The sequence below is a fragment of the Euprymna scolopes genome, chromosome 22, assembly GCF_053919585.1.
Source record: "Euprymna scolopes isolate OS-2025 chromosome 22, ASM5391958v1, whole genome shotgun sequence".
Classification (NCBI taxonomy): domain Eukaryota; kingdom Metazoa; phylum Mollusca; class Cephalopoda; order Sepiida; family Sepiolidae; genus Euprymna; species Euprymna scolopes.
In genome coordinates this window covers 11,225,656-11,242,668 of record NC_136503.1, presented here as the reverse complement: position 1 = coordinate 11,242,668, position 17,013 = coordinate 11,225,656, and the positions used below count along the sequence as shown (strand labels likewise).

Genomic DNA, 17,013 nt, shown 5'->3' with positions numbered 1-17,013 from the left:
GCTATTAAGGCTGGAATCTAGGAGATGGAAAACCCTGATATGACAACTGTAATGACGGTTTCTTCCAACGATGTCAACCTGGTTTTATTTTTCGATTACGATGGCAGTCGTTGAAAGAGAGAGATTGGTTTCATGCAAAGCTACATGCACAGGCATTTAAAAAATTTTTTTTTTTATTACATTTTCACCCCAAACAAGGCACATTGCCACTTTGATGTAGGGGGCTACTATTAGAGACACAGGATACAGGGGTACTAGGTGGAGAGTTGGGCAGCAAGATGTTGGTTCACGTTACACTTGAACTTCTGCATGTCAATACAGTTGGGGAAGCAGGAACTTGGAAGGGAATTCCAAAGTCTAGTGGTTCTGGGGAAGAAACTACTGGCGTAGAAGGCTCTCTTACATCTAGGGATCTCTACTGTGAAGGGGTGGGATTTTACTGCTTGTTGGGGGTATTTACGTAGAGGGGGTACAAGTTCTTGCAGTTCGTCGAAACATTGACCGTTAAAGTATTTGTAGAACAGGCAGAGAGATGCTACATTATGTCGATGGGACAGAGGCTGAAGCTTGGATGACAGTTCAGGACCTATTAGGTTGGCAACTCTCTTTTGAACCTTATCTAGGAGTGAGAGACTAGTAGCAGATGCACCAGCCCAAATATGACAACAATACTCCATACATGGGCGAATGGTGGCCTTATAGAAGTATAGGATACTTTCAGGCGTTAGTAGCTTTCTAGCCCGTTAGAGAGAACCTACCTTTTTCGCAGCGGTTCTGGCAATGCTCTCAATGTAATTGTTCCAACTCATGTTTCCTGTGAACGTTAGGCCGAGGAGTTTAAAAGATGTGCTTTCAGATAAAGAGTCTTTGGCCATTGCTATTGGTGGTAGAGAAGGTTTCTTGTAGTTATTGAAGGAAACAAGTTTAGTCTTGAATGTGACCATCCATTTTTGTCCCCATTCCACTCCAAATTGGAGGTCATCCTCTAGTGTTTCTGCCATTTCTTTCGCTATGTATTCATTTGTTTTCCTGTCATGTCTGTTATAGAGCGTGGTGTCATCAGCATATAAACCCATCTCACAGACAATTTTGTCAGGGAGGTCATTTATGACTATTAGGAATAATAGATGTCCAAGGATAGACCCCTGAGGCACTCCCACATTTATATCATATTGTTTAGATGTGCGACCATCGAGGACAACCTGGATTTTTCTCTTGTCTAAGAAGGATTTAATTATGTTAAGTATTCTTCCAGTGATACCGTATGATCTGATTTTCCTGAAAAGACCTTCATGCCATACCCTGTCAAAAGCCTTAGATATATCTAGAGCTACTGCTCTACCCTCCCCCGCTTTGTCAAGTGAATGGTATATACGTTTGGAGATTACAGTTAGAATGTCTGCTGTGGAACAGGCTTGTCTAAATCCATATTGTTGGTCAGTCAGTAGTTTAGCATCTGTAAGGTGATGGACTAGAGCTTGGTTAATTATGGACTCAAATATTTTGGTAAAAAGTGGGAGGAGGCTAATAGGGCGGTAATTTACTGGATCAGTTCTTTCGCCAGAATTCTTGAAAACTGGTACCACAGAAGCAGTTTTCCAGCAGGCAGGAAAGCAAGATTCATTAAGGCATTTGTTGTTTGGAGAAGATTGGAGCTACTTCGGCAGAGCAATTTTTTAATAGCCGGGATGAGATCAGGTCCACATGCTTTTGAAGTGTCAAGGTTTTCTATGATAGCATACACCTGAGAAGGGGTGATTTTCAAATCGTCAAGTGTGGCATCTGTCCGCAAAGGAAAGTTTGGTAAAGTGTGTTTAGCAGGGTCCAGTGTGGAGTTGGAGGCAAACTGACTGGCAAGCATGTTAGCTTTCTCGGTTGCTGAGCAAACAACCTCATGATTGTTGGATAGTGGGGGAATTGTTGAGTGCCCATTATTTACTACACTGTTGTAGATTTTCCAGAAGTCACGGGTTCCTAATTTCTGTGCTTCGATGCATTTTTTGGTGGTTACAGTAAATTCTCTCTTAGCTGTCGCTATTTCTTTCTTACAGTTACTTCTGGCTTCTATATACTTCTGTTTGAATTGGATTTATGTCAGTTAAATTTGCAGTATGTGTGCTGCCTTTGCACAATGGCAGCTGCACATGTGGAAGTAAACCATTGGAGAGAGTGGGGCTTGCTATAAAATTTCTGCATGGGAACATGTGCTTGTATTGCTGTTTTGAACCATTCAGTGGTCGCATTTGCACACTGTTCAGCAGGAAGTGAAAAGATATTTTGCCATGGGGCATCTCTGATGAGATCCCTGATGGCTTCCCAGTCAACCTTTTTATAATATCTCGTTTTGAGCAATGGTTCTTCCATTTTGGCTCTAGAGTTTAGGGCGATTTCAACTATTATCACTACATGATCAGCATTCCCAAGTGGGCTGTGGGCATTCGTAACACAGTCATTGGGAACTGTGGTCAGAAACAAGTGATGCTTGTTGATCTTGCTGGTCAGAGAAACGAGTTGGAAATGTAACCATCTGCTTGCTTGAAGTTTTAAATTTTGTGGTAAAATAATTAAGATCTGTTCAATTTTTTAGGGCTAATAGCATAAGATTAGGGAACAAATTGATAAACAATCTTTGCTTTTCATATATATGTGTGTAGATTACATCTGCATTCATGTATAGAAAAACGTATCCTAATTGAAATTTGTATTAATATCATTTCATTTCTGAACTTATTTTCAACACTTTTTGAACATTTTTCTAATCCCATTTTCTTCATTTTCAGATCGTTTTATTTATTTATTTTTTTAAATATATTTTTTATCTATTTATATTTGGATTTTCGTATTCCATATTTACTATTTCTATCTCCTCCCCTTCTTTGTCCACTTTCTCTTCTATCTTACCTATGTTTTTTCTTTCTTCTTTTATTATTGGCTTTTTTTAATGATCCCAATTATTTCATAGTGTCCTATATTTTTTAAAAAATATTACCTACATATATACCATCCTTCGATTTACCCTTATATGTTGTACCTACTTTGAATTACTATTTACCATTTTATTCTAATGCTTCATTCGCATTTCATTTCTAAATGTCATAAAGCTAGTTTTTTTCTATATTTGCATTTTGTATGATTCTCACCCTTTTCTTCTGATGAGAAGCATTTAGTTTCGAAATGCCATAGCTCAAAAAGGATTTTTCTTAATTTCCTCAGAACTTTTCCTTATTGTTCTGATAATATACTAAAGTTAAATATATTTTATTCCTTATCTTTCATTTAATATTATTGTTTGTGCCTCTTAATAGTGTTGAGCTTATTTTGATAAATTTTGCTTTGTTAAAGATGTACTCTTTGATAACATTATTTAGTTATTATATATATTATATATATATATATATTATATATAAACTTGAGTCTAGGACGTTCAGTCTGAAAATTTCATAGTTTGTGCGAACTATAGGCTATCGCCATTATATATATATATATATATATATATATATATATATATATATGATTAGTTTTTATGGAAAAAGAATTCCAGCAGAGTGCTCAATTAAAAGGAAAATCCAAATTTTAAGAGCGTACAGACGAATATTGGCTGAAGAGAGCTCGATAAGGATACCTTAAACGGGCCTTATTATCGGGCTTGAAACCGACGGTACCAATGACCTGTCTCAACTAACAACTTTCTGTACACAAAATATATATATATATATATATATATATATCATTAATGGTTGAGAGAGAGTTTGCACTGAAATAAATGCATCTATTTGTAAATATATAACAAATTTTAATTAAAGTCTGCATCATTCATATTAATATGTATATATGCACATATTTAATATGTGTGTGTGTATATTCGTGTGACAGTGTTTGTAATGCGATTATTAATTTAAGAAGTTATTTTCCATAAGAAATGGCTTTCCATTCATTCAAAGTTGAACGAACTCTTCCAACAGTTTAATCGTTTCACGTCTGTCAAACATTTTCACTCAACCAATTCCAGATTTGATGAATCTTTGGGTGTGGTGGGTGGGGCTGAAACAACGTGTTGATCTTTTGATCTGAATCAAGTAGAAATGATACATGCATTTGTACAACTTTTTTCTTTTCTCTTTTTACTCTTTTTTCACCCCAAACAAGGCATGTTACCACTTGGATCGTAAGCGGCTACTGCTTGGGATCATGTCTAACAGGGAACTATAAGTAGTTGAGCATTGAGATGTCTGTTCACATTACATTTAAACTAGTGGTGGGATGATTAATCGGAATCGTTAATCGTAAGAATCGTGTATTTTGGGGGGGAATCGGAATCAGAATCGCATCGTTAAAAAATACCTTGGACTTACGATTCTTTCATTACGATTCTCTTATATTTTTAAGTTGAACTGTTTGTTTGAAGTGAGATTAATGCTCTCAAAACTTTATGATAAAAACGTCATAGAACTTTTCATAACATATTTAATATGATATACAAGAATTTTATTAACTACTTTAAAGGTAATCTTTATTTATCTTAATGAGTTTTCTTATTCCTTTGAAATTTTTCTTTCTTTAATTCTTTGAATTAAAAAAAAATTTTTTTACTTTCAGCTTAACTTGCTTTTACATTTCGGTTTTTAGTAATAAATGCTTCTCTACATTAAAAACCGACCTTGTGTCTAACTGGTAAAAGGGAAAATTATTCCCAAGTAGCATTCGGGGGGGGGCTCTTTCGTATAAATAATTTAAATCGTTCCAAATTATCGAAAACTTAAATAAACAAATAACATTTGTAGTGAACCAACAAAATATTTTATTGTCGCTTCTGCTCTTCCATAGATGTCAAAAAAGTCACGTAACATTTTATTTTGTGTTATTTTTTGTACCCCCATTGAAAAAAAAAAACGGATTTTACTTAATTATTTCTAATGATAATGAATCTTTTTTACATTTTGATAATTTAATCTTTAAGTAAACTATTTGAATGTAAAATAAATTCCTATTAAATTAAATTACAGTAGTAAATAATAGCTTTAAAAAAATCGTTCACCGTGGCTGGCATCAAGCACATCAATTAATGACGTCACCAGATCATGTGTACATTTTGGAAAATAGTAGTCCCTACTGATCCCGATATGTATTTCAGTTTTCTTTTAATACAAGACCAGTAGGCTTCAATATTGTTGGTGCAAACACCAGTAAGCAGATCCACAAAATTTTGTGAATGGTTTATAGTCCCGTGAACATAATTAAACTTGAAAATAATATTTAAAAATAGCGCAGATTCCATTTTGACTTTCACCAATTTTCCTGTTAATAATCATATAAACTCTGGCAAAAAAAAAAAAAATATCCATCCAAAATAAAAATAAAAATATTCATCCAAAATAAAAAAAAAAATATTCATCCAAAAAAAAAAAAAAAAAATATCCATCCAAAATAAAAAAAAAAGATAAAATCATAGTAACAAAAATCATGTGCAAATTTCAAGCCAAAATAAAAAAAAAACTAGGTCGCACACGCAAAAATTCTTTCCTTGTAAAAATAATAAGTTCTCCCTCAGCCAAACAACATACAACATCGGAGCCGATGCATATTTCGCTACAGGGGTAGCATTCGTACATGTCCGCTCTTTTTCTTTATATTTTTAATATAAAATAACTCCTTAAACTTTTCAATTTTGACCATTTAGCAGCCCTTTTTTCCGGATGAAAACAGGTTAAAAAGTTTTCCACATGTCTGAATACCCTATATACCAAATATTAAGTCTGTACATCAAAAATCCATTGAGTATATATGTTGAGAAGTGTGCTGAGACACACACATTCTCATTTTCATAGATATATAGATTATTGATTGCCTATTTTCCATACAACAATAACTAACTTTAAAGCTATTTAAATTTATAATTTTAGACAGATTATTATTTTTAAGATGTTTATCGATTATAAACGCGTTTCACCAGAGCTGCTTGAGGCATGAACTCAAGATTGTCCACAGAGTTAAGACCCTTGCACGAGGCAATCACTAGTATGAGCAGGTTATGTTGCTTTGTGATATTCTTTGATTACAATCTACAAGATATGCAAAGGCGGTCATGTCTTAGTTGCTTCAAAATGGAATAAAAAAATGTCGTCCAAAGATGGCGTGTCGGAAGTCTCTTATGGACGTCTTTCGTTTGGCACAATCCGACAATGGAGAGAATTGCTGAGGGCAGGTAGCACCGTAAAAGATTAGCTACTTGTGTTCACTTTAAAAGGAAGACTTAAGTCTATGTAAGTTATCTATTGTCCTAAAGAGAGAGAGAGAGAGAGAGAGAAAGGGAGAAGGAAAGAGAGCGTGAGAGAAGAAGAGAGCAAGAGGTAGAAAGATCGATAAAAGTTTGATATGTAAATTTTGCAATTCATCACTGAATTATGCTGACTCTTTTTTAAGATGTTTCCTTTGTTGCTGGCGTTATCCCGTCTCCATTGTTAAATGCCCCAAGTGACAAATGCACTTGTTAAATGCCCCAATTGACATCTTTGTAGAATGGCTAATACTTTGTTTTTCTCTTCTTCATCATCTTCTGTTTTCCGTAACTTTGTAGTTGATTAGAAATTAATGTGTGAGATGAATAGGCATAGGAAAGTTACAGAGCTGATATAAGCTACCTCTTTTCTTTTTTTGTTTCTTCAGCTTATTCTTTCTTTCTTTCTTTTTTTTTCTTTTCACTTCTTTCGTGGCTTTACACAGAATAAGCTGCCTTTTTTTCTTTCTCTGGCTCGTTTCAATATGCTTTTCTCTTTACTTCCAAAAGCAAGTAAGTTTTCACAGAAACGTGTTAATTCAAAATATTTTCAACCAATGAAAATCGTTATAAACTCAAAAATAAAAAATCATGTCCCTAAATTAATCAAGCTTATAAAAACTCGGACTTGGTAAACTGAAATCAGAGTCCTTTCGGGTGACACTTACAACATGTCCCCACATCAACAACGCTCATCTTAGAAACTTTGGATGCCCCAAACTGAAGTTTCTTTAAGTCTGTTGCAGTAATGACTCAGGCACTAAGAAGGTAAATTCACACACACACACACACACACACACACACACACACACACACACACACACACACACACACACACACACACACAACTGAACTTTGAAACAAACGTTTTGGTGTTTTGTCTATTTCTTATTCAAGAAATTTAAAATGTCTCAACAAACTTTGATTAATGTAACGTTTCATATTTACACACATGTTAACATGTTCCAAGACCCAACACGTTGTAGCTATGTCTTAAAGAACATAGAGCAAGTAATAACGTGACTTCTTTTTATTGAAACATTTATTTCCTCATTCTCTTGCCACATGTGACTTCTCATTACAACTGTCACTTCTCTAATGTGATCGTCTTCTCTAACATGCTCTGTCGCTTGTTTATAATCCTTTTCTTTACCATGACGTCATTTTGAACATGACTTGGCATTTACATATGCGCATCAGCTGTTACAAAAGTATATTTTGCATTTTTGTAAAATTGTTAATATATATATAAATATATTTTTGTTCGTTGATTCATATTTTCTCGCTTTAATTCTGAAAATCCTATCGCTGAGTAACCCATTCATAAAATTCATGTTTTTTATCTATCTTTCTCATTTTCCAATTTAATTACACTTATATTAATTGTTAGCACTGCCCTTGGCACTTTTCAAAGACGTTAAAATACACTATCTGAAGCCAGGAACTGTGTTACTAAGTGCCACTCCCAACGTTCATCTTTACCGTCAGCCAAAAGAAAAGCAATACGATGGACCATGTTGTCTATACCCAATCTATAAATGGTATGTGAACAGTATCAGTCTTTATTATAATTTGGTTTGATAGCAAGTCTATCCGATTCTATATTCACCATAATTGAATGAAATGTCCATCAGACTAATATTAGGTTGTCTCAAAAGTTTGTAAAAACTTGCAAAAAAATGAAATTTTACTCGCCAAGTAATAACAAAAGCAAAAATTAACCTCAAGATAAAGAACATCATTTTCCAAGACTTTCTGCCATCGATCTGTAAGCTTTTGGATCTGGTCAAAGTACTATTCAGCCGGCTTCGAATCAAAAATTTTTGACATGCTTCCTCAACTTCATCAAACGAGTCGAATTGGCAGCCCTACAGAAAGTATTGCATTGAGCAGAAAAGGCCATAATCTGATGGAGTCAGGACTGTAGACTCGATATCGTAGAACCTCAATGCTATCCAGCTCTTCAAACTTGTCTGGTAGTGTGTGGGTTGGCATTGCCCTGCTGCATCAAAGTGTGCTTTTGATTGATCAGAGCTAGGTACTTTTGCTTCAACTTTTCATAGACCCACTTCAGTTGCTGACAGTAAAGTTCAGCACTGATAGCATGACAACTGGTGAGTAAAATTTCAATTGTCTGCAAGTGCTTACGAACTTTTGGACAAAATGTAATAAAAGAAATCAGTAGATGACAACAGACGACATTGAAGTTCAACACAAAATTACTTTTAGTTTGGCAATGTTGAAACGGAATTAAACATAGTTACGTATTAATATTTACATTAGTTAAACATAGTTACGTATTAATATTTACATTAGTTAAACATAGTTACGTATCAATATTTACATTAGTTAAACATAGTTACGTATCAATATTTACAAAAACGAGCATCACCCATCTTTGTAAACTTCATAACCCAGTTTTTTGTGAGGGAGTTTGTTTTTTTTTTCAGTCATTTTATTTACTAAAGGGAAATAACTGATGTTTTATCAAGGAGTTAATTCTCTTATGTCAACTCATTCCTCAAAGAATCTATATAAAAGAAGAGTTATTTGTGTGTATGTATGTCCGGTTAGAGATATTCTGGGGAAGTCTTTTATATCAAGGCCCGGAAGCCACTCGAGGATAAGGGTTAATGTGTGTATTATCATTGAGACAGTTATGTAGTAATCGTTTGTGGTGGAAATTTAGTATAATCTGATTATTTACGAGGATGGATCAACAAGAACTTGTTTATGTTGGACTTAAAGATGACATTATTGTAGCTAGCTAGAAGGCAGACCAGCAGAACAGAGTTCCATAGACGGGCAATTCTAGGCAAGAAACTTTGTTGATGGAATCCATATTTAGGTTTAGGCATTGATAGAGAGTGGAGGAATTCATTGGTAGTGTTTTTGGCTAGACGAGTTACTTATAAAAGAAACATAGAAATGCAACACTGAGACAACGTGCAAGGTGCTGGAGCTTGGCAGATAGAGAAAAGCCTATTTGGTTAGTATTTCTCTTTTTGCACTCCCGTCCAAGTGAGAGAGGCTATATTGGTCAGTGCACCAGTTCATATGTGGCAACAGTATTCCATACATGAGCGAATGGTGGCTTGGTATGTATGAGAATTTTTTTAGCCCGATAAAGGGAGTTTACCTTCTTTACAGCAGCCTTGGCAACATCGATGTGCTTATTTATCTTGTGTTGTCAGTTCAACGAGTAGGAATGTAAGAGTTAGGAAAAGCGTTATTAACCTTGACAATCAATCGTTGGAAAGGTTTCTTATTGGTGCTAAAGGAAAGCTTTGTCTTAGTAGCATTAAATCCAACCATTTTTGCTCCCATTCTGTTACAGACTGGCTGCCATTTTCTAAGTATTCGGTTATTACCTTGAATGCACAGACATTCTCTTTGTAACCAAACGAATGTGTTAATCTTTCTGAATCCCAAGAATTTTTTTTTTTTTAATTTTAATTAAATGCCTTAATGCTTGTTGGAATTTTAATGAAATAAATGTTTGTGAGCTTGAAGAGCCTGTGATTAAGGAGCATAGTATTGAGATTTCTTTTACTGTTTCTCGATTTTACATGCAAGAGAGCATTTAACCCTGTATTAGTCCCATGGAGTTTTTTTGTCAACCTAATTTTGCTTAATTGCTCATAGTTCCTACTCAGCAACTTATTTTTTCCCCTCCCTCCCATTACTCTCCTGACTCAGTGAGGGTATAGCAGTTTTTCTTGAAGGTGAATTAGATTGAAAGGTAATGTTTATTTAATGAACTCATATTCATTTTTCTTGTTATTTCAATTTATGGAAACATTTTGTGTTCATCATAGATATTTAAAAAAATAACACAAACTATCCTGTAGGTATTTTTAAATAAATGTGATCTAAATCTAAGATTTTTTCATTGTTCTTTAGTTTTATAATTTATTTTATTAGTTTAGATTAATATTAACATGATACAAGTGATTAATACTATTCAACAGGACAAGATATATCCTGAACCAACAGGTTAATTATATTTTACACAATAATAACACTATAAACATTTTTGTATTGGGGTGTATAAACACCCCATGGGACTAACCATGTGTGGAACACCCAGATGACTCACGCAGGGTAAAGGAGTTGGATAGATTTTCTTTTTCTTCTTTTCCCTTTGTGTATTACATCATTTCACCCAAAGCAAAAGCGATCTTAAATTTGAAAATGTCATTTCGTTTCACCTTCTGTCACAATTAGCTTTAATTCAATTCACTTGTTCAAACTGCAAAGGAATTCTTCCATCAAGTTCTTTTTTTCATGAACCCAGTGGCTTCTATCATAATTGCAATGATTGAAATCTGTCATAGATTCTAGTTGAGTGCAACATGGTAGCCTTCAAATCCAAAACAAGTTCTTGTTGACTCGTCCCCAATAAATAATCAAACGCTACCCAATTTACACCATTGGTGATTACTACACTACCACCTTACATTCATTAACGCTTATCCTCGAGTGGGCCTTGAGCCTTGATAAGTGATTTAAAGTAAAGAAAGTAAAGAAAACAATTACTTTTCATGTCGTATATAAAACAATGGTGTTTAGCCTGCCACATATGTAATCGGTTATTATGTTAGATGAAACAGGGTTTTCATCTAGAAAACATATCAAAAAAGGAAATAACTCTTTTCCCTTAGTTATCTCTCTTTCTTTAAAGATATTTGGAAAGTAAAGTCCTTTGTACATTTTAGATGGTAGACATCTTGGATTAACACATGTCACAGAGCTTTTTCCAAGTAATTAATCACTACAACTGTCTCTTTTTAGTTTTAAATAGTATTTTCATTGGTCTGCCATACTTACATTTCAAATAACATTCATTAGCATTGCAGATTTATACAGATTACATATGTATTATTATGGAATCAATCTGCTATTGATTATTAATAATTTGCCCGGTGGACTAATTTTCAAAATTTTTTAAAAATGATAATGATAATGTTGTTCATCAAATTTCGTCTGTGTTTGTTTACAATATCATGTCAACGGATATTTGGGCTTGACGATGAATGGCCTATAAAAGTCACTTCTGATTAATGTTTAGTTTTAAAATATGCAAATGAAGAAATGATTTGCGGCAATTTTAAATGGTACTTCTTTTATCATAAATTGAACTCATTAATAAGAAAAAATAAAAATATAATGGTGAGGTACACCCGAGCTTGAACAGTGGATCATTTAATCTGTAGTCGAATGCTCTACCACTGTGTTATATCTCCAGATTATAATAAGTCTGTTTTTTTAAGAACAAATTATTTGCTTAAATTTTATTATCTCCACTGACCAGTGTAACGTAAAATACTCCCCTTTAAAAATTCTTCTTTTGTATTCATAAGAGAGGGAATCTAGTTTTAAGATCGGATTGTTTCAATTTTTTCATACTTATTGGATGAATTCTGTACAAAACATATCTAAGAACACTGCCAGCTTTGTGTGAAATTTGCAAAAGATAGGCTCAGCCGTTTCGGAACCTATGAGGAAAGAACTCACACACACACACACGCAAAGTGACCTATATATAATAGTAGAGATATTGCAAAACAATGAATGGATACATCTTCTTTTAGATGCTCCAAAGCATCTCAAAAGAAGTCTCTGCCTGTCTATTATGCTAAAGTTTGAAGTCTGTCATGCTCAAGTTTGAAATAACATTTCTGTCAGTCTGTCACATTTTATTTTTAAATTACATCTTTATAAGAGGCCATGTCTATTTGTCCACTTCTGATTAATTTCCATTCCTGGCAAAATGAAAGAATTGTTTTTTTTTCCCCCGGCGACTGTAGCATAATCTACAAACCCATTAGATTCATTGTGATGGTTTTACTAAAATGATTTTTTTTAATGATTTAAATTTTTGTACGAGTAAAACTAATATTTTCTTTTAATTTATTAACTGTCGTCTGCTAAATTAGCTGAGCATTTCACCATATTCTGGCATTTTACAAAAGCTGCTGGAATATATCAACACAACATGTGCAACAAAAATAAGTCATTTTCTACGTACGTACTAACATTGGTGTTCCACTAATTATTTATTTTAACTGGTGTTAGCTACCATCTGAATATCCAAGTGGAGCAGGAGCAACCCTGTTCAGAAGATGAGTAGGAGGAGTATTATGGCAGACTTTCTAGTTTTATTTTTTGTCTTCCGTATATTTAAATCTTTCCAGATAAAATAATATAAAGCAGCTTTTAAAAGTAACTGCTTATAAAACACACACTAATAGCCATGGCTAATGATACATTAACTGAAAATACTTCGTTTAAACTACTTGGCTTTAACGGTTACAAAGAACATGAGTTGGAACAGATACATTAAGGGCATTGCCAAGGTTGCTGCAAAGAAGGTAGCCTCTGTCTACTGTGCTAAAAAGCCTGAGACTATCCTGTACCTCTACAAGGCCACCATTCACCCATGTATGAAGTATTGTTGCCACTGCTACTAGTCTCACTGCTAGACAGAGTTCAAAGGAGAGTTGCCAACCTAATAGGCCCCGAACTGTCAGCTAGGCTCCAACCTTTGTCCCATTGATGAAATGCTGCATCTCTCTGCGTGTTTTGCAATTATTTTAATGAGTGCTCTAGCAAACTACAAGCTCTTCTACGTCCTTGACATAAATAATCTGACAAACCTGACAAGCAACAAAATACCACCCCTACACTGTAGAGATTCTCAGATGCCAGAAAGTCTTCTACTCTACTAGTTTCTTCCCCAGGACTGCTAGACTTCGGAATTCCCTTCTAGGTTCCTGCTTCTCTGACTGTACTAACATGCAGGAGTTCAAATGTAATGTAAATAGACATCTTGTTACTCAACTCCCTTCATAGTATCCCTGCATATAGTTATGTCTTAGATAGTTGTTCCTACATCAGAGTGTTACTGTGCCTTGTTTGGGGTGAAAATGCAAAAACCTTCGACAAACCCGACGGGCTGCTAAATCCCACCCCCACACTGTAGAGATCCCTAGATGTAAAAGATCTTTCTACTCCAATAGTTTCTTCCCCAGAAACGCCAGACTTTGGAATTCCATTCCGGGTCCCTGCTTCCCCAACAGTACTGACGTGCAGAAGTTCAAGTGTAACGTGAACCGACATCTTACTGCCCAAATCCCTACATAGTACCCCGGTAGTTGTTGCCCCTGATGGTATCCCCCTACACGAAAGTGACAATTTGCCTTGTTTGGGGTGAAAATGTAATAAAAAAAAAAAAAAAAAAAATTTTTTTTATTAAACTTTTACGTTTTTTGATAATCGCTATGACGGGTAAATATTAAAATGTATTTTTGTTATCTGATATATAATCAGTTGAATTCTTGACTTGTGTTACCGATAATTTCCATTCTACAAAAGCAATATTTGATTCTGAATAGACATTTTATTTTGCAGAACGTTGCCCCATGTTGTTAAGAAAAAAAATTTATCCAGTCAGATTTATTTTCATAAAGCCAGCATTTCTGTCCAAGAAACTCTTAGAATTCTCCTTATAAACCATATCTCCACTGCTTCCAAACGACTTTCAGTAACCATTTTTAATGTCCAACATTCACAGCGGTCAATACTAGATTTAAGTGAAGAAAGGCCTTAAGCTATATGCAAGAATATTTCCAATCCAAGCCTCGCACTAAAAATTTGAAAAAAAAGACAAAAATACAGGAGTATGTCTTAAACAAAATTGACAACATTATTCTTGCATTCCACATTCTGAAGAATGACTAAACATATTGATAACATCAATGCTGTTTGTATGAGTTCTGCATTCAAGATGCTTAAAAGGAATTTCAATTTCATATCAAATTTTCTTATTGCTTCTCAACTCAGTTCCTCAAATAATAATATGGTTCAAATGTTTGATACTACACTCCCCATTCATGATACCAGCATACAGAATAATAGATTTTATGGTAAACTCGTTGACTTTGCCAACTTGCTACCATTTTGTAAAGTTCGCTATTTTTAAATAAGGCAATAAAATGGATAAAGGACGAGGGAGAGAGAGAGAGAGAGAGAGAGGGGGGGGGGGAGGTTAATCAATGACCCTCTTCTCTTTCTGAAATTTTTCTTATTTTTTGTATATATTTCTTTATAGTTATTTTAATTTAAATGACCTCCCTTGAAAATGAATCAGTACAGATTTCATGAAAGGTTTAATATATTTTTTATTAGACAAAAGCTATTGCATATATATGGGGAACATATGATAATAAAATTACAAATGAATAACATTAAATATTATGGACTGTTTAAAAAAATAGTTAAGCAAATTAGGCATTTAAATAACGGTCTTTGTGTCTTTTATCTGCATTATATATACTGAATTTTAAAATGTTACATTGTGTTACACATTTTTAGTCGCGTGCAAGTGACTCTATAAGTCACTCTGTCGGTCCGTCGGTCGGTCTGTCCGTAACACTTTTGTGCTTGGCCTTTTTGGTTAAGATCAAAATATTGTTAATAGATGCTTTTCTTAGCTTTTTATGTTTTTCTTAGCCTTTTGGACAAGATAAAAGTGTAGTATCTGTTCTGGCAGATACTGCAAGCAAAGACCATACGTGGGGGCAGCCTCACATATAAGACCTTGGTCAATGTAGGGGCAACCCTTCATACCAATTGTCACTATCCAGCTCCCCTACTCCCTGGGGTGCTGGTCCCCATTTTCCCTTCACTCCTCACATTAAAAGTTGGCCTTGTGCCTAATTTGTTCGGTGGGGGAGCAAATAAATACCCTTTTCTTGGCCTTTTGGCCAAGATCAAAGTGTAGTATCTGTTCTTACTACATGCTGTACATATGTTTGTAACTTTTCCTTGGCCACATGGCTAAGATCAAAGTGTAGTATATGTTCTTAACAGATGCTGCACTTACGTTTGTAACTTTTCCTAGGCAATGGAAGGGGAAAACCCTTCCATGCTAAGGCATTTTTAGTCACATGCAAGTCACTCCATCGGTCGATCTGTAACACATTTACATTTTATTTTTTTATTTTTTAAGCAAGGGGTTTTTAGTAACATTTTTGTCCCCCCGATTTATCAGAGGAACCTATGTTTTCAATGGGTCCGTTAGTCCGGATGGTTGACGGATAACCGTCCATTTGTTTTTCCTGAAATTTGGTCACAAATTATATTTTAATATATAAATGTGCATAGTAAAAAAAAAATTTTTGTGCGCAAATTCCCATTTCACCTACATGGGCTAAAAAGAGGTCAAAAATGCCTCAAAATGACCAAAAATGACACTTTTTGTCCCATAAGATTTGATCCATCCATTAGATTTTTCTGGAACTTGACTCAAATGTGGAGAGCATGGTTCTTAATATAAATTCAGTATGGGTGACCCTGGCAAAATTCGGGTTTGCAACCCCCCCCCCTGAAGACTTCTAGTGTAACGCCTTTTCTTCTGGCGTGTTTTTCATATTTCTCAATAAAAATTTGATATGTCTATATAGTGGTTTCCCATGTTGCTGAATGTAAATATACATGTGTTAAGGTGTGAAACTGTACTGTTTGTCCATTGTTACTGGTATTCGGCATTCAAAGTGGCTCATAAGGGGTCAAAAATGCACCAAAATTGAAAAAAATGACACGTTTTGCCCCATAAATTTTGACCTATCCATCACATTTTTCTGAAACTTGTCCAAAATGCGCAGGGCATTTTTCTTAATATATATTCAGTATGCGTGACCCTAGCAAAATTCTGCTTTGCGTCCCCCGGGGACTTTTAGTGCTAAAAATGCCCTTTTTTCATATTTCTCAATAAAAAAAACTTGATATGTATATCTATATAGTGCTCTCCCATCGTGCTGAATTCAAATATACATGTGTTACGGTATAAAACTGCATTGTTTGTCCATTGTCACTGGTATTCAGCATTCCAAGGGGCTCATAAGGGGTAAAAAATGTACTAAAATTGCAAATAATGACACTTTTTGCCCGATAAATTTTTACCTATCCATTAGACTTTTCTGAAACTTGTCCAAAATGTAACTTTTCCTTGGCCATATGGCTAAGATCAAAGTGTAGTATCTGTTCTTTACCGATGCTGCACTTGTTTGTAATTAATAAGTAAATGTGTTACAGACCGACTGACCGACCGACGGAGAATAGTTTTTTTTTAAAATGCATACCACAGAATAGTTTTTTTAGTTGTGTGCAAACAACTCTATAAGTCGGTCGGTCAGTCGGTCTATAACACATGTACTTTTTATTTCGTTTTATGTTTATTATACCACTATTTATTGGTTTTCGGGGTTCCTGAATATGAAAATGACGTTTCAAATTCCCTAAATCAAATAATTTTTGTGATATAAAGTGGAAGATCACTTTTCTGTATTAATTTAATGTAAAATGATCACACACTTTACAACCAGTCAGTTTCAAAGCCATTCAAGTCATTTGCTATAAATATTTCTATCTCATTACTATAATTCATACATATGGTCAATACTAAATCTTAAGACAGAAGTATATTATTTAAAATTAGTATTCCCATATCGTCAATGGTATTTTTAATAGACTACAAAAGATTGTTTTAAATGAATAGATTATTTTTCTTTTTTAGTGGAATTTCAGTGAAAACAATACAAAACCCACAGTCGGTACTTATGCAGGGAAGTTACCGTGCTAAAACAATAAGGTTTTTATCTAGAATCTCATTCTTAACATGGAGAGGGTGTTTTGTAACTATTCTGTACTTTCACCTAACAATTTAATAAACAAAA

The 17,013-nt window shown here is 34.4% G+C and overlaps 1 protein-coding gene, 1 long non-coding RNA gene and 1 pseudogene across 21 annotated transcripts in view; 2 read left to right on the top strand and 1 right to left on the bottom strand.

The window, feature by feature from the left end:
• The window catches only part of LOC145243887 (uncharacterized), a 1,140,095-nt gene that overhangs the window by 59,894 nt on the left and 1,063,188 nt on the right, over positions 1-17,013 (bottom strand). The window lies entirely within an intron of this gene.
• The window catches only part of LOC145243891 (uncharacterized), a 213,011-nt gene that overhangs the window by 84,451 nt on the left and 111,547 nt on the right, over positions 1-17,013 (top strand). The window lies entirely within an intron of this gene.
• Positions 15,022-15,167, top strand: LOC145244066 (U2 spliceosomal RNA; annotated as a pseudogene).